This window comes from Heliangelus exortis, chromosome 4 (genome assembly GCF_036169615.1).
Source record: "Heliangelus exortis chromosome 4, bHelExo1.hap1, whole genome shotgun sequence".
Taxonomy (NCBI): Eukaryota; Metazoa; Chordata; class Aves; order Apodiformes; family Trochilidae; genus Heliangelus; species Heliangelus exortis.
In genome coordinates this window covers 41,679,286-41,686,688 of record NC_092425.1, presented here as the reverse complement: position 1 = coordinate 41,686,688, position 7,403 = coordinate 41,679,286, and the positions used below count along the sequence as shown (strand labels likewise).

Below are 7,403 nucleotides of genomic sequence, written 5' to 3'. Positions count from 1 at the left end.
GAGACACAGGGCAGGGGGGGAAATGGTTTTAAAACCTCCTGGTTGTGTCCTCAGACAGCTTCTGCCCTTCCATCCAAAGCCAACCAGCAGTTCCTATCCCCTCATCCTTCCTCCTCCTCCCACTGCTGGGTTCAACCCACATGTGCTGCTGCCTGTGGCATTTGGGCCTCCACCTGCACACAAGAGAAGCACCAGCGTTTGCTTTCCTACCTCTTGCAGAGGTAACAATAGCCAATATATTTAGAAAATGTTTCCAAGTCAGATACTCCAAGTTTTCACTGTAAACTCTGTTTCTCAGTTTAATTTTTGATACAGATTGTTTGGCTCCCAACTCTACTCAGCCACAGGAAGTGTCCTTCCAAGCCTCTTCATGACTTCTGAAGAGGCAAAGCAGTGGATGAGGCAGCTTCTGGAAGGGTGGTGATACTTGGAATGTAATTCAACTTCCTTTAAAAACTGTTGCATTCCCAAAAAAAGAGGTGAGCAGACACAATTCAGGACAAAATATATGTGGAGAACCTGTTCAACAAGAGAAGAAAGCATGAGTTAAAAAGAGTGGGACATATTATCAGGTTTCCCCAGAGTCCAACCCAGCCACAAGCAATGTATTCCCAGACCTGGTGAAATACTTGTGAGAACAAAGGGATACAAAGCACAGCACAGGAGCTGTAATTAGGGCATTTAAAACCTAGGATGGTGCTAAACTCAGGCTTAAAAGCTGCATAACAACTCAAGAAGTCTTTCTCTGCTGGAAGCTGTGGATGACCTGTTCTGCCACTGCAGCTCTATCTATATATAGTTGCACAGAGATACAGATATAGCTGTAAGAATTATATATATATATATTCTTAACCCAATTAGGCTGCACAGCTGCAGGATTTGACACCCAAATAACTTTAAATATTTTGCCCTTGATTCAAATGGTATTATTCTGTTCTTTTCATCAGAGTAAGAGTGCAGCAAAGGACCTGGCAGGCAGCAGCAGGGTTTGAGACATGCTTATGGCAAAGGAGGTGATGAGAGTGTTAGAGGGAAAGGGGGACACCTTTAATCCTGGCATCCAGGAAACCATCAATGGAGAGAAGGAATGGGCATAAAAAAGGTCAGGAAAAAGGTTATGTGAATCAATAGGAAAAGGGTAATTATTTCCATCTTGCTCAAAGTTTAAGACACTCACTGTGCTTTTCCCACAGCTGTGAGAGCAGTTCTGGTGTAGACACCAGGCATAAGGTGCCCACAGGAAGGGCAAGGAGTGGGATTGGGGCATGGACAGGACATACCAGCCTGAGACCCTTGCCACCATCCCCAAGACCAACTCTTAGCAAAAGCACAAAACACTGAGTAAATCTGCTGATCTCACTGAGCAAAACTGCAGAATCACAGAGCTGTCATGGCTTGAGAAAACCTCTCAGATCACCAAGCCCAACCAGGGCTTACCCAGAAAATCCCACCCACTAGAGCCCATCTTGGGCTCATCCCCGTGGTTTTTGAACACCTCCAGGGGTGGTGGCCCCTCCCAGTGCCTGACTGCTCCTTCAGTGAAGGAATTCTTCCCAATTACAACCACCTGGCTCTGCAACAAGCAAAATAAACACATGTCAAGTGGAAAATCCAGGAGATTCTGACCCTCTCTCCATCACTCTCAGCACCAGGTTTAATCTATCTCTTCATATCATGACAGGAGATGAACCCAACACAGAGCAGAAAACACCTCAGAGCTATTGCTGGGAGAAGATGGGTGGAAATTATTCAAGGATGAATTGTGGTGGCATAAATAATGAGCTTTGCAGCTGATGCTTCCATACAAGTTGAGGAAGTTCAGTGGATTCAGAACTGTTAACTCTCAAAGCAGCATCATATAAAAGAGATTAATTATGCCTGAAACTTTAGCCAAATTAATGCATAGATGTTTCTGTATCTGCCACGGTGCAAGACACTAGAAGTAAGAAAGTCTACAGCTAAATCATGGAGAATCACAAAGAAAAAAAAAAATCTAACATAACAGGAGGAAGAAATGGGCTAAACCTTACAAGCATTTATCTACTGAGGTGCCAGGTATGATGAGCAAGATCTGAGGGAGCAGCTGCATTGCCAAAATACTCTCCAAAAAACACTACAGAAAATGGTAGGTAACAAAAAGCCACTTTTCACAAAAAACCCACATTTCAGTGTGCAGCAGGAAAGGGAAAGGAAAGCAAACAGAAGTACCAGGCATGGTGGGAATAAAACTAAACCAAAGGAGAAAAATTGCATAAAGCACAAAGGCAAAAATGTATTCAACCATGTCCTCTCCATACATTATTCAGAGGTTAGGAGAACTGGAACATGCTCCCTCCACAGAGACAAGGATTCAGGGAGCTTCCTACTTTTATATTAATTATGCTTTCTTGCTTTTGGTGACAAGGAAGAACGTGTGTAACCTGCATCCTACAGGTCACAACGTATGTCCCCACTGCCAGTGATTAATCTTCTGCATTTACTTGGTCTGATATGGACTGTGAAGAGTAATTCACAGTCAGATGCCCCAAATTTCTCTGTGGATAGGCTCTGCTATCTGAGGTAGGGGTGGAGGGATGCATTCAACCTCGATGCAAGTTGCTTTAGTCACTCTCAGAGAAATATTTTCCCAGCTTGATTAAAATATGTCCTGAATGTACTAGAAAAGCATCTTCCTGGTCCATCACAGGCAGCACTACAAGCCAGGGCTTGTGGTTGGTACCTGGGGACCCTTCATCCCAGCACCCAGACACTTTGCAGGCTCCCCGGGTTCCTGGGAACACGGGAATTTTTTTCCCCTCCTCAAGATTTATGTATATAGCTTAATGTAAATGACCAGCCAGGGTGTAACACACAGCAAAACACACTGGATGCCAAGCTGCCCTAAGCTTTACGTGGTGCCTGCAGTGCAGGGCAGCGTGTAGCAGCTTTGCCCTCTGCTGGTCACAGTCCCCGTAGGGTCCCCAAGAGCTCCCGGCCCCACGGAGACCCCAGAGGTTGCCCCAGGGCTGCCATCCCTGCTCCCAGCCTATCCCAGCCCGGCAGAGCAAGGATAAAATACAGCAAGAGACTCAGCGAGGAGTCAGCTAGCAGGCAGTGGTAGCTGGTGGTTTCACTGGGAAAGGGCACGCTTAAAGGACTAAAAAAGAATAGAACAAAAAAACCCTCCCTAATTTGATGGAGCCACAACCCCTGTCTCCTGCTCTACCCCAGCCCTGCAAAAGGTGACAGAGAAATAGGGTGAGTTAAACGACTTTCAGTAAAATCACACCCCACTGGAAGGCTTCTCCTCAGCAGACTCATCACGCTTCTCTCTTCAATCCAAGTCCTTCCTTTTGCAGAATCATTAGGACTGAAGATTGGAATCAGACATTTGGAGACTGTGATACTGGCAGCCAGCTACAGCCCGGGGGTGTGCAGGGCCAGGACACTGCGACACAGGCTGGAAATCAGGAACACAGGGAGCCATCGTTCGGCTTTTAAGGACCCTTCACTTTACCTTTCTCCCACTTTTTTTCTCCTCGGGTGTTTTGTTTTGTTCCGCTCAGAATGCCGGGAGGCAATAAAACCGAGCAGCGATGAGTGTTTCGCTCAAAACGAGTCGCCTTGGCAACGGCAAGCAAAGCTCTCCCGTGTCCTCCCGCCTTCCTTTCACTCCCGGTTTTTGCAGTGACTCCAGTAACAGCACCGGCTCCAGCAAACGGAGGCACGGACAGGAGACTCAAAGGACTGCCCAGGGAAGTGGTGGAGTCACCTGGAGGTGTTTAAGGCAAGGACGGCCCAGCCGAGGTGGTGGTGTTAGGTCACAGGCTGGACCTGAAAGACCACGGAGGTCTTTCCAAGCCTCCATGATTCTGTGATTCTGAGAGAGATGGCCCCGGGTGCTCTGCTTGGAAACAAAACCCTGGAAAACTGCCTGTTCTCTTGGCACCCACAGCACCCAAGGCTTCACCTACCAGCACACCAGTGACCACTCATGTTGAAGGCAAGTCCAAGAACATCCAGCTTGGTAGCTCCTTGTCACAGCTCCATTGGACATTAATCCTTTGGAGATCAAGGCACAATAAGAAACTCTGTGTGGCTGGTCTGGTTACACGTTCAACCACTATCTGCACACCAACCATTTTGGACTCAGGCACCTTCAGCAAAGCCCAACACGTGGGTACTTCAGCCAAGGGGTGCTTATCCATGAACTCTTCCTCAGCAATGAAATCAGCTTCAAATTTCCCACTATTATTTGTACCTATCCATGGAGCCACATACTTTGCTCCCATGGGTTGCTGCACAGCCTTGGGGAGAGACACAGGACAAATTCTGAGGCTGCCAGAGACTGACTGGGAACTCCATCTTCACAACAATGAAAAGCAGCTAGAAATATTTTTTTTCCTCTGTAAAATTAACCAAGTATGTTATCCAGACATCTCTAACACACTGACAAAACACCTATTAAAAAAGGTATTAAAAGCATATTTAAAAAGGTAAATAAAAAAACAAACCACTTGACAGCTGGGCACTTGCATAAATGCTCTTCAATACTTGCAGGATCAAACTTCTAACCTGCTACAAGAGAAGGAAATGCATTTGGAATACACTTATCTAGTACCATGGGTACAAATATAACACAGCCAGGCCAGCTCATGTCAGCATTCCTCCACCACAGAGCCCCAACTGACAGGAATAAAGCACATCTAATGCTAGAAATAACATCACAGAATCACAGAATGTCAGGGGTCCAACCCCTCTGCCAGAGCAGGGTCACCCAGGAAAGTGTCCAGGGTTTTGAGTGTCTCCAGGGAAGGAGACTCCAAACCTCCCTGGGCAGCCTGGGACAGGGCTCCCTCACCCTCACAGAGCACACCCTCAGACTTCTGTCACCCTCACAGTGCACACCCTCAGACTTCTGTCACCCTCACATATCACTGCTGGTGGAAAGCACCTTCCTGAACACCATCCACAGCAACACCATCACGTGCAGGTAAAACAACCACATTACTTGCCCACTCAGGCACATCTCAATGTCACCCAAGTGTACCTGAGTTATTTTTTCCTGCATTACACAGCATTATTCCTATGATTTAATCCCATCTGAGATCATTAGACACTATGGTAGCCTAAGTAAGCAATTACAACACTGACCTGTGTTCTAGGAAACCTGGGCAGGCAAAAGCCTCTGTCATCTATCAGAAGGTAATTTTCTAATTTGATTTAGAGCTTCTCTAGAATAAAGATAATTTACTTACCTGCTAGCTTCAAAGGACTGTCCTGAAGTCTGATTTAACTAGGAGAGACAGTACATCTTAGGGAAGAAAACACCAGTATTAGCTGTGTAAGATAGAACAGGTGATGTTAAATCTGTTTTATCAGACTCAGTCAGGTGGTAAAAAAGTGAAAGAATGAGTTAAAGAAAAGGGCATAGTCTTAGGGAACACAGAGTGTCAACATTAAGAGGCAGATAAAGGTTTAGGAAGTTCTCTCACTGCAGACACCCCCAGCCTGCACTTGGGCACCTCACAACACCTCCAGTCTCCTGTAGGGACTGTAAAGTATAATTATTTCCCCCCCCCTCAGACTTTTTGATTGCTCCAGGTGACAAGAAGATTAAGGAGAGTGAAACAAGAAACTTGTTTCAAATTAACAGTGTGAAATCAAAGGGGTGAGTGTCTCTTTGAGCCATGTGGTGGTGGCTCTGCAGCTGAGAGCAAGGCTGCTTTCTTGTTGCCATCACACTGGACACCTCCATTCCCATCCTCCTCTTCCTTGTGTTCCTCTTGCTTCCCAACTCCTTATCTATCCAAAGCCCAACAAGAGGGAGCCCTGGTCCCAGCCAGCAAGTTGGCACCACCAGGTCAGCATGAACAAGTCCTTGATCAGATAACAGGACTCATAAGGGCAATTTCTAACCTGGGAAATAATAAATCAGAGGAGAAATCAAAGAAGGCTTCAGGACAAAACTGGGGACAGAAACACCTACAGCCACCAAACATCCCTTTTTTCTTTTTCTGAACACAGGGCTCTTTCATTTTAATTGAAGACCCAAATGACAAGTGTTCTGCTGGCACCAAAGGCCTCGCATGGTGCCACACATCAGTCAGCTACAGTCCTGCTGCTGCCACACAGTCTGCAGCTAGAGGAAGAGAGGTAAAAATATGAGCACTAAAAATAATTCCAGATTCAGCCCTGTGCTGAATATGGCCATGGATATGGGTCACGAGGAGCAGAATCAATGCTGGGTTTTGCTCCAGGCAGATTTATGTGTAATGATGTTCTTCCCAAACAGTCACGGGAGACAGAAAAATCAGCAAAAACCAAATGAGCAGTCCAAGGTTATGAATTCCTGTAATTTTACAATGTCATCCTGATTTTTAAAATATAACGTGGTATCTCTTCAAGTGAAAAGAAAAAAAAAATGAAAAAAAAATTTAAAAAAGGTCACTGTTGGGATACCCTAGGAGCAGATGAAATTAGAGAAAAATTGTAGAGCAGAAAATTTAATGCTTAACAAAAATCCACTGCAGGTAATTGCTAAAGGCCTCCTCTATTGGCAAGGTCAAATCTGAGGTACCTTTAGGGATGCAACACTTGGGATTGTAAAACTCAGCAGATGGGACTCCTCTTCTTAGCATATGTTGATGGGGAGAGGCAACAGCAGCAGAGAGTAATTGTCATTTACACTTAAAACAAAAAATATATAAAGCATTCTGGCATGCTTAATCCAAGCTTCTTTTGTACAAGCATACACACCATAGCTTGCAAGCAGGGCTTCTGAAATGGAATGGCAAAAATTCTATTGCTACCTTCTTCAGAAAGAACTAAAATCCACTGTTCCCTGCTGAAGCAGATTTCTACACTACTTTTGAGAAAGGAGAAAATAAATGGTATGTAATTGTAAAAAGTTACATAAATCTGGAAGGAAGAGAAGGTTGACTTTTCTTGCTCTGTGTTCTAGCCAGGACTTATGAATAAAAGAGCAAAACTCCAAACAATATGCTTTTGCAGTTCTGCTCTACTCTCCACAAAACATAGAAAGTCTGAATCATTTATGATCTGCATTATTGACAACATGGTTAAGCTTTTGACTCAAATGAATTTCAGCAAAGAAAATCCAAAACATTTTACCTGGAGCAGTCTGGGTTTTTTGGGTTTTTTTTCCCTTCATATCACAGAAATGGAAAAAGATTTCCTTTCAGGCAGAATGCCTAGAAGACATTAATTGATCAATTTTCATAGCTAGGTATCTCAGTTCTCTCTCCTGAGTCAGTATCTTATCCACCTAGTGCAAGAGAGGAGTGGAAGGTTATTTATGATTATATATAATATTTAGAATCCTGCAATTGGACTGAACATCCCAATAGTGCTGAGGCACACACAGAACACCTGGGACACAGCTTAATTCACAGCCTTTCCCC

The 7,403-nt window shown here is 44.8% G+C and overlaps 1 long non-coding RNA gene across 1 annotated transcript; it reads right to left on the bottom strand.

Moving 5' to 3' along the window:
• Positions 1-272: 272 nt before the first annotated feature.
• LOC139796227 (uncharacterized) lies at positions 273-3,767 on the bottom strand. Its single transcript, XR_011725897.1, has 2 exons — positions 3,497-3,767; positions 273-519 (listed from the first exon to the last, which is right to left on the bottom strand). It is a non-coding gene; the product is annotated as an uncharacterized lncRNA (long non-coding RNA).
• Positions 3,768-7,403: the final 3,636 nt, after the last annotated feature.